This window comes from Bidens hawaiensis, unplaced genomic scaffold (genome assembly GCF_021521415.1).
Source record: "Bidens hawaiensis isolate Kalapana, Puna unplaced genomic scaffold, B.hawaiensis_p1.1 tig00015706_1, whole genome shotgun sequence".
Lineage (NCBI taxonomy): Eukaryota > Viridiplantae > Streptophyta > Magnoliopsida > Asterales > Asteraceae > Bidens > Bidens hawaiensis.
In genome coordinates, this window is record NW_027492402.1 from 348517 (window position 1) to 365033 (window position 16517).

Below are 16517 nucleotides of genomic sequence, written 5' to 3' on the forward strand. Positions count from 1 at the left end.
TTCTTAGTAAATAACTTATTAGATTTTTATGTTTTAAGCACCAAATTATAAGCTGTTCTCATCATCTAGTCATATATGTTCAATCGATGGTCAGACTTGTATATCCGATGGCCATATTTGTTCAACCAAATTTGAAAAACTTGCGACTTATGGTCTAACTGTCCAAATACCGGTCAATTGCATAAGGCGACACACCAGACCACATCACTTATTACCATATAGCATCAACTGCAATGATGTGTTTCAATCATTGTGTCAAACACATCACACGTACTTTTTATACCAATGTATATTGTTTAATCTGTGAGTTTCTATATCCGCGTATACATGTCTACAATGAAATTACCTCAAAATTGCAATCGTAAGCACGTTATAATCAAACACAATTTTGAAAATTAATCAAACACAAATTTTGCAAATCAATTTCATGTGTAGGTAACAAAAACTAGATGTTACATGGATAAAATTAAAATATATAAATGCAGTGATTGCGAAATTAATCTATCTAATGTTCTTTCAACTCAAGTAGCGTAAAATGCTCACGAAAAAACCATGAAGGTATTCTTTCTTTCGCACAAGTCGTCTTACAACCATGTCAGCATCAAACTCCCCAATGTACATGTTGATGTCTCTTTTGATTTTTTTTACAATCAACATATGTCTTGATTGGTCTAATGCTCAAGTTTGAAAGGCAAGATATCAATTTTGTTGGGTAAATATTAAGTTCCTTGAAAGACATAAAAGATGAGCATCTTCTTCATCCACACAACACATGTTTACAACAATACACACACACACTTGGGGGTGGTACTATGGTAGTTATTTAATTACCAAATAACTAACTAATAACCGCCCTTAACGGACTAACTAAAATACTTAAAATATAATAATGCAATAAACTTAGGTTATAAAATTTGATTAAATATTTCAAACTGATGCAACATTTACCTAAAACATGTATGCACAAGCTAATTAATAAGCATAAAAAGTAAACATTCGAACGGTCGTGTACTAGTAAACTTTTGAATGATAAATCCACTTAAAAATAGGTTTAAGGTTCGTCGTTTGTCTACCAATATTGTATCACAACCTTTTAAAGGTCATCTGTCCAGCCTAAGCTACGATTTATCTAATCCCGTTGATTAAATGGTTCCACGAATTTTCCAGTATCGTTCTATTGGTTACTAAAACTAAATATAAGCAAAAAGTATAACACTACACTAAACAAAACTAGATGCAACAAACAACCTTACTGATGTACTTAAAGCAGCTAGTTAAAACTGGTAAGATTAAGTGATCATAAGTTAATTCCCAGTTTCTTCAAATGATGAGAACAATAAAGTACAATGCAAGCAACATTGGGTGGTTATGGTAACGTCCTCTGACAACTTACACCATCATAAGCAATCCGATATCTGCGGTGGTCCTAGTCTCCGAGATGCAATCTACGTTAGCCGGAGGGTATAAAGTGAGTGAAGTAGTTGCCAATTGTCATGCATTGTGTTTGGTTAACACAACTAGTTACAACATTCACACAAACTATTATCTAATTACGTACTTTGCAACCTAACTTTACTAACTGAACTTTCTAACATAGTTTAACTAAACTTTAATAAACTAACGACATCTTTATCAAGATCGGGATTTTTTCCAACATATTTTAGACGACATCTTTCGCGCGTTTAGACATACAAGGTGAGGGATCTACAAACTTACAAAGTACAAAACATTAGATTTTGTGAGAATATATACAATTTATTTTTTAAAGATATATTAAAAACTTTTTGAAAAGCAATATTAAAATATATTTGATGAAGAAAAAACTAAAAGAATATATATTCGGGCACAGACAAGCATAACAAATCTGAATCTTTCTCCGAGCTTTAAGTTAAAGGGAAGACTCAGCTGACCTCACCATGCCCAAAACAGAAAATTGATAAAGAAATACGCACCCCCTTGTTTACCCATAAATAATTTCACATATATTCTTTATTATCATATGATAATATATAATAATATATATGTGCATCTTATCCATGATCAACTTTTCATAGATTAGGGCTGATTCCATTATTCTAAAACAATTTTTTTAAACAACGAATACTGGCTAAACTCTTAGAAAGCTCTCAGGGTGTTTGATGTCATGAAGCCTAATTCATCAACTAAGAATATGACATATGAGTTGGATACGAACCCGTGATGTCAAACAGAAGAGATTTTTATATTTCTTATATGGTGATAACTATTTTATACAAAATAGCAGAAGTTTAACAAAACAGGAAAAATAATCAAAATTAATATAATTTGGACAATATGATACAAATGCTAAATTCTTATTATTGTATGCTAATGCATAACTAAGATTAGGTATTTTCAAGTACACCGGCTTAATTAGTTATCTATTTAAAGGCCTAATTTTTACTTTTTATTTATATTAATTTTGAAAAATATAACTAACCACTTCACTGTCATCAATCATCATACATAAAGTTAGCTTATATTAGTTGATTCAAATACACCACAAATATAATTGCTAGCATAGTTCAATATTCAACCTAAAGGTTTTTACGTACAACATAAATCCATAAAACATGAGAGGCTTAATTAATAGCAGACTGACCATAACCTCTAACCAAATTATGAGAATAATGGCTAGGTGGTGGTGTTATTTTTTGTCAACACACCACCACCGCCTGAAGCCGCGGCTTGTTCCAATGATTGCACTTGTTTTTTAAGAAACTTCATGTAATGTGCAGCCTCATCCAACATGGAAGCAGTGTCCATTTTAGTACCACCAGGAACTAATCTTTGAAGTATCTTAATCCTCTCACTAATCCTCTCTCTCCGGTGCCTGGCCGCCACGGTTTGTGGGTCATTCGATATCTTCACATTCCTTCTCTTGAGTGGCTTGATGGACTCTGGGTCTATTTGCACCGGTTGCAAAGCCGCCATTCGGAATATCATCTCCCTCATGGCCTCCACAGACTCAGGCTTCTGATGAAACCAGTTCCCTCGTGCGAATTCGTGTAATGACCATTGTGATTGTGTGATAAAAGGAGGTGGATAACGGTATATGATTTGTGATTGTAGTGGTGGTGTAGGGTGGTTGAGTTCCATGAGTGGTGGCTCAGAAAGATCTTGAAAAGGTTGAGGAAGTTGTTCAGGAAGCTCATCTAGTTCCATGATAGGTATCCTCTCCATATGATCACAAAAGCATGGATTAGGGTTTTGTGGGAGGGGTATAAATAACACTTTCAAGACTAATATTTAATGTACTTTTGTTGGAGATTGTATTTATTGCTACAACACATGCTTGATCAGATATTTATGTTTGTCTAATTGCATATGTGGATATTAATAAATATAAAGTTACATTATTAAATGAAAACCAACTCAATAACACTTTAGTTACATTTATATGTATGAAAATCTAAAAAGATTTGTGAAACAATCTTAAAAAAAGCATGAACATATGCTACACACGTATGTGCGGTTTATAGAAACATACACTCGCACCATATAAGTGGGGTGCACGCATTATATAATGCGTAATCAAAGTCCATTATAGAGATGGACACACATGCATCATGTAAATGGACTAGATGCACACCATTTACCATAGAGTACATCACACCTTTTACTTTTTAAAAGAAGTGAAAATCTTCAAAATAGACAATTAGTTAAAAAGATACTCCAAAATACGCAATGAGCCAAATTTCCAGCATGTAGATAGTTATGGTGTCTGTAGGGGACGACTCCAAATGAGTCTCTGTTCTAGCGTGTAGGTAGTTATGATGCATATTTAGTGGGCTATGGTTTAACAATCCCATGTTTTGATCGGGTTGTCATTAGGTGGTTATTGGGTGTTGTTTGGGCTATGAGTTGTGAGTGATCGGGTCATTTGATAGGCGGTGGTGGTGGGGTGAATACTATGGTTTAGGTAGTAGGCATTCCCGAATAGAACAATGGTGAAGTTTATGTGGATGTGTTGAAGAAAGGTTCGCGTAACAGGCACATCCGAACACCCTAATTAAGATGATCGTAGGTGGGTTGGCAGTTGTATAGGGCAAAGGTGGGTGTTCGGGATTGAAAGTTTTTAGATGGTAAACGTTGTGAAGGTAAGAAGTAGTGTGAAGTACCTCTACTAAAAACACGGGTGGAAGGAGTGGCATGAAAAATTTGAGAGCGAATAACTTCATTTAGGTGTCTGATTATGAGTTATAATTTATCGTTATGTGGTTAGGTTTGAAGACACAAGAAATGAAAGATATGCACATTCGGCAACGTGTTGAAATCATTATTGTTGTATCTTCCTCCCCCCCCCCCCCAAATGTTACATTCAAACGTTTTGATATTATTGTTGAATTGTGTAAGTGTATAAAATTTGGTAAATGTTTCAAATTTGAATTTTTAGGGAATAGACCTACACATACTTGTAAAATTGTATGTAATACTTGTAATCGGTGTTACTAGTGATGGGTGAGGTCCAAAGATCACAATGGACATTGTCAAAAGATGCAAATTTAAGAGAATGAAAATCGAATGAATAGTCTTTTATCAGTGAAATTTTGACAAGAATAACAAATAGAACGTTAATAAATAAATTTAAAATTTACTAATAAGAAAAAAAGGAGTTTCAAAGTGACCAACACGATTATGCCAATGTTTGGTAGCATTATATTGTATATTGTATATATTATCTTCCCCTTGAATTACCTAACCTTTACATTATATTTTCAACTTCAACCACCTTGAAAATATTCATATAATAATTGTCTACATATATAAATATAAAACAATATTATCTGATTTTCAAATTTGAAAGTGAAATATGGAGTGAGCTAGACGAAGAATGTTAAGTGTGGTGGTTGCTTTAAGAAAATCCCAATATCACATGATGCCATGTGTGTGGACCGGTCATAAAAACTCGACTCATACCTAAATAGTAAATACTATTAAAAAAAACCCTTAGCTTAACTGAACATAAAATATGCTTCTAGTTGTAACATTGAAACTACAACTAAAATAAGCTTCCTAACGACATATTATATAACGAGATTATGCGTTACATTAACATAACGTAAAACATTGCTAAACCTTACAAATCGATGAGGATGACACAGTGATGAAGGCCCAAGTATTGAAGAACGTGTCATGTTATATTTGTAGGTCAATGATCGTGCTTTCAAATGTGGCCCACGAAAATAGGCATAACTTGGCCCACGAAGCTCCATTTCGAGCCTATTACCAGTCAAATAGAAGCTTGAGACGAGGAGCACATTGTGGCAAACAACCTACAACGGTTTGGCCCATGTTCGAAGCCCAAAAATGCCTCCTAAATAAAGTTATGGATTTTTTTATGTTTTTTTTGTCAGTTTTTATATTTTTCTTTTTGGGTTTGTGTTTGGATCATGGCCTTTTTTGGGTCCATTTCGTATTAGAAAGCCTATTTATATGATGTTGATGTAATATGGATGGTCAGACTTGAATTTTGGTAATAAATATTTTTCTCTTCACTTTCCTTAACCTTTGGGTGGGAATTAGAAGTTTTGGTGAAGTTCATCACGGGTATTCACAGAATCAACGTGGTAGATCTTCGTTATCGTTTTACCACTACATTACACAGTGATGATATATGGTTTTCAAATCTATTAACAATACGTTATAAAAAAATATATATACAACCATGTTTATATATTGTAATCATATATGTTTATTTCGTATTAGAAAGCCTATTTATATGATGTTGATGTAATATGGATTGTCAGACTTGAATTTTTATAATAAATATTTTTCTCTTCACTTTCCTTAACCTTTGGGTGAGAATTTGGAGTTTTGGTGAAGTTCATCGCGGGTATTCACAGAATCAACGTGGTAGATCTTCGTTATCGTTTTACCACTGCATTACACAGTGATGATATATGGTTTTCAAATCTATTAGCAATACGCTATAAAAAAATATATATACAACCATGTTTATATATTGTAATCATATATGTTTATTTCGTATTAGAAAGCCTATTTATATGATGTTGATGTAATATGGATTGTCAGACTTGAATTTTGATAATAAATATTTTTCTCTTCACTTTCCTTAACCTTTGGGTGAGAATTTGGAGTTTTGGTGAAGTTCAGCACGGGTATTCACAGAATCAACGTGGTAGATCTTCGTTATCGTTTTACCACTGCATCACACAGTGATGATATATGGTTTCATATATATTAGCAATACGTTATAAAAAATATATATACAACCATGTTTATATATTGTAATCATATATGTTTATTTAGCGTATCGGTGAACATGAACAACTTTATTTTTTTAATAAATGGACAGAAACAGACAGCATTACGTTTATATATTTATATATATTTTTTCATTTACTTGATTAAAGTTAGACGCGTGAATATGACCAAAGCCTCATTGAAGCTCCTTAGGGTTATTCAGAGGCATAAGAAGATATGATTCCAAAAAAAGGTAAAAATGAAGCTGTTGTCCTTGTGTTGTAGTAAACCTTTTGACTTATTAGTCCTATGTTGCTTTCCATTTTCTAGTTGTCTCATTCAAATCATGATAACTCAACATTCAATGATATTGTTCAAGCCTTAAATGCATAATGGCTGCACCCCCTAATCAACATTGTACCATTCACAACTTTTATATCAAATCTTTAAACATTCATAAACAAAATATACAAGCCTAATTAACACGTAAATTAATCAATGATTTGCGAATTTTTACAAACAAAATGATAAAAATGATACAGCTAAAATTTGGGAAAACATCTAACTCAAAAGATGAGCCCCATAAGAAGAAACTAAATCCAAACACCAATTCCAGGCATTACGGGCGTTATAAAACATTGAATTGACATTATCCATTACGTATTATTTTAACTAAAATGTTGACTATGATGTGACGAAAAATGCCCCTTAATTAAGGGGCATTAAGCATTACGTATAACCTTATGACAACCTAAAACCATAAGTAACTGACGATATAAGTGAACTAAAATAATGACGAAAAGATTAGTTAATAACTTGTTACAATATGACTTATAAGACTGAATATGAAGCTAACAAGCTAAGGGAGAAAGGACCAAGCTAAAAAAGTAGATACAAAGTGAATAAAACACATAAATTTTGGGCTCATACCTTTTCTAAGAAACAAGACACTAGATGGTAATTGATTGTGATGATCTAGGGGAGTAATTGGTACAGGCTATAAAGAAGTGGTCCAATATCCATTTTACTTGATTACACAGGCTTTTGCTTTCAACTTATTTCCTTTCATGGCTCTTGTTCCAGGCACCTAATTTCCACCCTTCTTTTTCAGATTGTCTGCCCAAATTTTATCATTTTTTTTTCTCACCCTTTTCACTCTGCCATATCCATATCTCTCTGCAAAAGAACAATTCAAAGTCATCACATCAATTTCCACCAATTGGTTTCCAATCAATCCTCTAGTAATCTTGTAAACAAAAGTTCAAATCTTTACAATTTTAATTGTAATTGAGTAAAAATATAGTTTAAATAATACAATTTCAATCCCTTTGTAATTTAGTAAAAAATAGTTCAAATTTTTAAAATTTCAATCCCCTTGTAATTTAATAACAAAAGTTCAAGTTTTTACGATTTTTATCCTGAGACGTTGGTCTAGCGGTAAGAGGCATGTTGTCCCAATGTGGAAACGCAGGTTCGATTCTCACTTAGGCCAGTTCGAAGGATATCTGGGTGAAGGGATGAATCAGGGCTTTAATCCCGGGTTCGAACCCGGTAGGGATGCGAGGGTCTACAGATTCTATCTGGTTCCCGTGCATCATGGAGGTACGATCTCACGGCAGTCAATGAGTAAACCTTGGATATAGCCCTGAAAGGGTAGGTTTACACGTGAGATTATATGTCGTACAATAAAAAAGTAAATATATTTTAAATATTTATAATTTCAATCTCCTTGTAATTTAGTAAAAATAGTTCAAATTTTTGTAATTTAATCCCCTTCTAATTTAGTAAAAATAGTTCAAGTCTTCACATGTTTAATCCCTTGTAATCTGTTTCAAAAATTTTCAATCTATACAATTTCCACCAATTGGGTTTCAATCCTCTTGTATACAAAAAAAATATTAAAAAAAGGTTCAAATCTGTACAATTTCCACTAATTTGGTTACCACACCCTTGTAATTTGATACAAAAAAATTGTACAAGTTCCACCAATTGGATTCCAATCCCCTTGTAACCTTGTAAAAAAAATTTCATATTTTCACAACTTCCACAAATTGGGTTCCAATCCCTTTATATTTTGGTACAAAAAAGCTCATTTTTTATTGCTGAAAGTTGTAGGTGCAATTATGATGGAAATTGACATGAATGCAGGGTAGCCTGATCATAAACTAAAAGCACAGGGATGTAGTAAATGCAATGATAAAAGTGTCTTTACAAAAAGCACATGCATATGCATGGTTGCCTAAGAAATCACACACACACTGCGCGCCATGAGTTCGATCTAAATGGTAAACAATTAGGCGTGTTAAACAGGTCGTGTTTGCGTGTTGGCATCCAACCCCACATGAACCTGAAAATTTGATACAAACCCGAACACAACACGAAATTACAGGTTAACCAGAACATGAATCGTTTGATCCGCAAGTTTTGGTTTTTTATTTTATCACATATTAATACTTTAATTTATATTTTTACAACAGAAAGATATAAATTTATATAAAATTACATTTTAATTATAAAATCTTTAAGTAAATTTCATTTTAGTTATATTTTGACATAATATACCCACTCATTTTAAATCTTTACATAAATTAGACAAAAAAATAAAAATAAATATAAATGAGTTACACGAATCAACCAACAAATCCACAAAGTTGACCCAAACCCGACCCAAAACTTACCCGAACCTGTTTATGTTAAACCCTAATCCACGAATTTCATATCAGGTTTGTGTCATGTTTTCATGCCGTGTCATGAACTCATGATATATTCACACAATCACACCCCTATAAACAATCAATCCACATTGACATCCTCACATGGTTTAACCAATCCAATAACAATTGGAATAAGTATCTTTCATCTTCATATATCCTCAAAGAACTTGAATCCATTAAAGTACAACCCAAACAAAACCAACAAAATGCATGATTGAAATCTACAATGACTTCATCATTTTCCAACCAAAATAAATGAACCCTTTTGGGTATCAGACAAGTTAAATGTGAAAATAAAGTGAAAAAACACCTAGAGATTATTATCTGTGCATGCGCATAAAGTACATGGTGATTTGAGGTATTGACATCATCAGCATATATATGTTGATGATATTATAGGAAACTCTTGCTTCTGGGATTTGTGAAACCCTTTGATAGCGTACGTCATCGGGAAGATACGAATTTCTTGTTGATCAATTATTTTTGAATATGTTCATCATCTCTTCAGTTAGAAGCATTTACAAAATGGTTGTATGGTTTATGATATAATGACATTTTTTTTTCAATCTGCATGTTTTTAGATTTTAACTTCATTTAGTTGTGTTGGTTTGTTGGAGTTTTGTGAAAACAAAAATATTATGTAAAGGAACAATATAGATTTGGATATAAACACGTATAAAATATTTACTATTATGTTTAATTTATAGTGTTAATGATTTATTGGTCGGTCTGTTTTTTAAAACCAGATAACGTCATAAATTTAAATTAAAATAAGAAACTGGTTTATTATTTTTTTTATGTGAATTTGTAATTTTAATTTGTATGAACCCCAAAATAAGTTCTAAATGAATCACTAGAAAAAAAAATATAAGAACCCTGTCAAACGAACTGTCCATTTTGCTAGTTTAATTAATTTGGCCCGTGATTGATGTCTCAGATTAAGGAAGATAAGAATACTTAGCAAACCGGTTATGTAGCGGGTTTTTGATCTAGGGTTAAAACATTTATAACATGACACGACACAAACTTAAAGGGGTAGTGTTTGTTCAAGGTCATAAATGATTGGACATGTTAATGAGCAGATTAACATTGTCTAAATGTGTTCAACCCACCTACTCATTTTTGACACACGTAACATGCTTAACTTATCGTGTTAACAAGGTTGATATATAGGTCGACATATAACACGTGTATCGTTCGTTTATACAAACGACATAGTTACATAAATAATAATTAAATATATTATGATTAAATATGGACCTGTCTTATTATTTCTTAGTAGTTTTTACGGAGTCATGTCAATAATTTTGTTAAACGTGTTGTGTTATTCGTGACATTGAATTGCTTATATCTAATCACATATACATGTCCTTCGGTACCATTCATGTTACTTATTTACTTGGTTACATTTAATCATGTAAAAAGTTTCATATTGTGCACATGCTTATTAAATATGTCAATATTAAGAAAATGATGTGTTTGTCGTGTTCGTTCATTAGTCGTGTTAATAAATATAGATATGTCAATGTTATTTGGTTACTGAAAAGTTAATAATAATAGAAAGAACAATAGACATTTTATAGATGTTATTATACTTTACTCTGACCTGAGTTTTTCATGGCTACACTTGTTGGTTCATCGAAACATAATGTTCTAGAAACGGAGAATAGTTGGCTACATAAAGATCCAAGAGGGAAAATTCAAGGTCTTTTTTATCTAGCTCGGTTGCATAAATGAATTGAATTCTTCCCTATTAATTTAAAGAGATGCAAAAAAATCCTAAATGAAAAAAAATAGTATTCTTTTATATGCTTTACAGGGGCGAGTAACATTTACGATCATGCAGGAGTTTAAAGAAATAGGTTACGTCGCGTTGTATATGTGGTATTGTGGTATAGTGCAATGGGCTTTAGGATCGGCCCATGGGAATTTGATCTCGTCTCCTTCTCTTTCAATATTCTTTTCATTTCGTGTGTTTAGTTTGTGTGTGTTTCTCTTTTCTAGTCTTGTACTTGTTTCTAGAGGTCTTTTTTTTGTTCGGTTTGTATCTTTGTCTTGTCTTGTCTAATTTCTTACTATCCGGTTTTTTCTCAATTTAATCTTTGTTGTTTAAATAAAATATATATTAAACTATTAACCTTTTTTATTTCATATTTTTTGAAAGGCCTACTAAACTATAAATTACCTGCAGGTTTTAAAGTACATTAACCATTATAAATGTTTCAGCTATAATAATTTGCCATCATGTTGACGGTTGGAATTTATCAAAAGTCATTATAAAGACAGTTATTTAGAACATCACATGATGTTTATTTTGATAGATGCAATTAGAGATGGACAAATCGGGTTTTTCAAATACCCGGGTTCGGGTATGACCGGGTATTGAAAAATCGTATTGGTAAAAACCGGGTCGGGGTCGGGGTCGGGTCCAGGTATTGCCTCTAAAAACCATACCCTATGCATCGGGTTCGGGTCGGGTATAGAGCCGGATATTCTAAAACCGGGTATTTGAATACCCTATTTCCGGGTATTGAAAAAACCCTTTTTGTGGGTTTTTTCGTGCTTTTTTCCGGGTATTTTTCGGGTATAGATTGAATATTTTTATTTTTTTAAAATGTTGCCCTTTTAAGGGCTATTTTCGGGTTATTTTAAGGTATTTTTCGGGTATACATCGGGTATTTGAAATACCCAGTTTCGGGTATTGGAAAAACCCGGTTCCGGGTATGGAACCGGTTCGAGTTTTCGGGTATTACCGGATACAAATCGGGTCCGGTTCGGGTTCGGGTTCGGGTTTTAGTACCGAAATGCATATCCTATTCGTACCCTACGGGTAGGGTCGGGTACGGGTTCAGGTATTAAAAACATGGGTATTAAAAATTCGGTTCCAGGTTTTTATTTCGGATCCGGTTCCGAATTCAAGTTTTTGTTTTGCACCTCTAGATGCAATGCCATTATCAAACTAACTTTTATATGATTAATTATTGGTTGTATACATTTTAAAATTTATATATACTCATTTTTTAAGTCATGTATAGTTGTAAAAATCATGACTAAGCATAAATTAACCTTTGATAATTGTCAATTAATTTCAATTAGTCCTGATTAATTGCTGGTACTCATTTTAGTGTCTGACTAGCGATTACTATTTAGTACAACACTATTTGAATGAAAATAGAGATGCATAAAGACCCAGGCCCAATAGATCATGAGCCTTAATCAATATAACATCAAGCCTTTTAATGTGACTAGTTAGGGACTTAGGGCTTTAAGCTTAGCCCATGAAGACAAACCAAGGCAACCAGTTAGTCAGTTACGATAGTTATTATTATCCTTGATTAATATTTTTGGGTTGGGCTAGAATATTTTGGATTGAGTTTCTATGTGATTATCTAGCCTGGTCTGACCCATACATTCACTTTGTTATTTTAAAACGACTTAACACACTCTAAACTTATTCAAAAATTGACACCAATGTCCATCTTAAGACTAGAACACTCAACCATTTAAAAAACAACATTTTTACTATACTCCTTGAGGCTCCACGCTATGGGCGCGTCTAAGGGCGCCTTTGGGGGCGTGGATGGTGGCAAACACCGCAGAGGAGCGCAGATAGCTGGGGCACGGAAAGGGGGGGCTTGGAACGACCGTCACCGTTCTCTCTCTCCATCTATCACACACACATACATGTGTGTGTGTGTATATAATGGGGCGCCTAAGGGGTTTTAAACCACATCAGAGCGTTATAGAGAAGGGGTTCGAAGCCCGTTTCTTACGTGACGATGACGTGGCACTACATAGGGGCTTTGATGCCCCCCATCATAGAGAACAACCTAATAGTTTATAGCGCTTGAAGCCGAAAACTTTAGTATTCATTCACTTCTGGCCTCTGGGTCTTAGTTTTTTCAAAGCAAAAATTTTCCATGAACCTTTTAATATCATTGGCAAAATACTTCCCAGAACGTTGGGAGATTTCAAATGGGACAATGGTTATCAAAAACATATTTACAATGATAAATTTCGTCAACATAACAAGAAAAGATAACCAAATAAATGGTCAATAAATTTTCAGATAGTACCAAGTTTAAAAGTACGTTTGTTTAAGTATGAATGTTGTAACTAAATGTCAAAAAGCCATTTGAGCAAATAGTGATATTATAAGTTCATCCCATCTTAAGTGAATAAGAAAATCACTTGTAAAATTTTAAGTAGATAATTATAAGAACTGCATGAACATTTAAATTAATTTTTTTATATGTGACTTGTAATATGGTTCTTTAATTGTCTCTCTTTCTTTCTCTCATGACCAAAGTGGTAATTATCTTTTGTACATCATGTATAAGTGCTTATACGATTTTCCTTTTTTTTTTTGCTTAAAAATTTTAATACAGTTTAAATACTTAAATTATAAACTCTGGGATTGACTATTTTTTGGGAATATCTGACAAAACGGTGATTGTGTAATAATATAGAATCACGTGATTCACAAGTTATATATATAGATATATCTGGGTCGGGTATGTGAGTGGTGTCATTTTGACTCTTGTATCATCTCCATGTGAATTTCATGAATTGGAATCATTGGGTCCTACTAGTCCACCACTTTTAAAATGAAATCCAACTTCGGCATGGTTTATTTAATTCCACTTTTTTAAGTTAAAGAAAAGTAAGGTTATTAAATTATCTTTTATATTGCTAATCATTTAAATTATTTTTTTAAGTAACTTTATATTAAAAACTAGTGAATTGGATATTTGGATTAACTTTGATAATGTTATGTGATGATTTATTGCGTGTTATGATAGACATAATAAGACTATACGCTATGGGGCGTCCATGGCTGAGGTAGCGGGCGCCGAACACCGTCGTGGGGCGCGAACGGGGGAGGGGGGACGAAGATCCGGTCGTTGCAATGGTCGGCGCGGTTGATTGAGTTTTGGTGGGCCCCCTTTCAGCAGCTCTCTCCATCTCTCTCACACACATACATATGCATATATATATGTATATATAATAGGGGCGCTAACCATAACGGGGCATCTTTGAGGTGGGCTTCGAAGCCCTCGGTGCTTACGTGGCACGGTGAAGGGGCTTCGAAGCCCCACATCATAGCGACCAATCTAATACAAAAGGAACATATAGTAATTTCCCTTGATAGATATACATGTTTTCAAATATATGTTAGAATTATTTCTTAAAGTTCGTATTATTATATATTATATTTTGCAAGTTGGGTCTAAGACTGTAAGTTATTGTTTATTGTAAAAACTGCTTCTTTTTGTTTGTATATTATGCATTGCTATTTGTAATCTTACTCTCTTAAGCCACGTTCATTGATAGTGGTGTAGGTGTTTTACAAAGATTAAGCCACGTTTCATCTGTTTCTTCCATTTCAGTTTGCCTTATCACATGTATAAAGATTATGCACAACTCTCTCTCACTCTCCAAACCATGGTCTGAATTAGATTTTCTCTCTCTCTCTCTCCGAATCAAGCGGATGTCAAACACAGTTAAACGAGAAGTTCTTCGAGCTTGAGGTATTTCATGTTGCAAAATTTTATGTTTGCACACATTACATGTTTTAGACACTAACTCACAAATAAAAATATAGCTAGGATTCAGTTTAGGGGAATCAATTTTGATTTGTGTGTTAAATCATTGAACTTAGATAGTCCGGGCATTTAACCTAACAGACAAACTTAAATTCGTGTAACCCATACACGACTCATATGGCTTGATGGATTGTTATCACATTTAATTATAATGCTAAACTATGTGGCTTGATAGATTGTTATCACATTTGATTATAATGCTAAACTATGTAGCTTCCGAGTGCCGACATCAGAAAATGATGCGTTGACTATGTGATAACTCCTTTGACTATAAATACCCCATATGCCATAACCACCCAAACTTTCCACTAACCGAATTCTGGAACTTGGCTTTAGATGAACGGGTTTTTGTTGTAGTTGAGTCTATTTGTTTCCTGTTTTCCACTGCTTAAAAGCATTGAACTCCTGCAGGTTTTATTACTAAAATGATGGTATGCCCTTCAAGTTGCAGCTTTCAGATGGTTTCACCCACCATTTTAATTAAAATAATTTTTAAATTAAATAAATAAACTGAAAAAATTATGACGTGTTTGTTCGTTATTAGCCAAGGGCGATTAAATGAAGTAAGACGTTGGAGGGCAACACACCACTTTGACACGGTGCAAACAGCATCACGGTACAATATATCTAGGAAATTAAATATGTGAACAAGTAATAAGTGAATTTGATATGGCAAAATTTCTCATATTTGCTCACTGTTTTCGTTCATTTAAGAGAGAATTGTTTATATCAAAATAAATGATAAGCGAACAAGAAGTCACACCATTAGTTACTTTTTTTTTTTTTTTTTTGCGATGATTGTGTAAATAATTTCTTTTTGTTTTTTCTCATTATGAAAATAATTAAATCATGAATTCAAATTGTATGTGTAAATCGTCTTAAACAAATACTTTTCTTTTTAACTAATCATATTTATACACTAGGTTAGACCCCGTGTGACACACGGGTTAGTTAAAAAATCTAAATTCTTGAAAATACACAAACTACAAATATAATGCTAAAAACAAATATAGTGTTTAAAATAGTAGTAAAACTGAAACAAAAAATCTTCTTACTACTACAGGACCAAAAATCTGCAACTTTTAACTCAAACGAACCAAACTTTCACAAATCCCTCAACTACCATTTGACAAAAAACTAAAGAATTTTGACTCGCACTCAAATTCTTAACTCGAAATAAATATTTGATATGTTCACATACACATGTATAACCTTTAATTTGCAAATTTTATGTTACAAAAATAACAAATAAAAAATTCTATAATTATCCTTCATATGCAAATTTTATTTACAATATGTTGCTGGTAATTTGTGACTGACACTTGTGGTTAAAGAAAACACAGATCCAGAATGACCATATTTAAACTTTGATAATGATCTTAAATTTATTTCTTTGTTTTTTAAGTCACAAAATCCTATTTCAACTACTTCAAACATCAAACCCCAAAAAATAATAAATTAATTAAATAAAAAATCAATTTCTGCATAAAAATATATGGAGCAAGAAAAACGAACTTCATTATTTTCCAATTCACAAAAATAATCTTTTTACCATTTTCAAACCAATTTCTTTATGGTAACTGATAATTATTAAATATGTAAATTTGTAACACAAGAAATCATAATGTCTACATATGAAATTCTTGGTAGTGAAGAAAGTGTTAATATGATAATGTTTTACAAAAAATTATAAACATGCTGACATATTAAAAATTAAAAACCAAAAAGAAAAAAAAACATTTTACTTATAAAGTGATTGTTTTTTCTTTTATCCCTTTTGTTTTATTTGACAAGGAATTCACGTAAAAATATATTTACAGTTAAATATAAAAATAATATTAGATACAAATCATCTCTTTACAAAATATAAAAGTCCATAATTCTTCGAAAACAATCCACTAAGAATAAAAGTAATTCAAACATTGCATATTCGAAGACATTTACCCATTAATTTATTAAACATTGAATCTTA

General features: G+C 32.6%; 1 pseudogene; it reads right to left on the reverse strand.

Annotated features, from left to right (window-relative positions):
* Positions 1-2498: 2498 nt before the first annotated feature.
* On the reverse strand, positions 2499-3201 carry LOC143549635 (transcription factor HEC1 pseudogene; annotated as a pseudogene).
* Positions 3202-16517: the final 13316 nt, after the last annotated feature.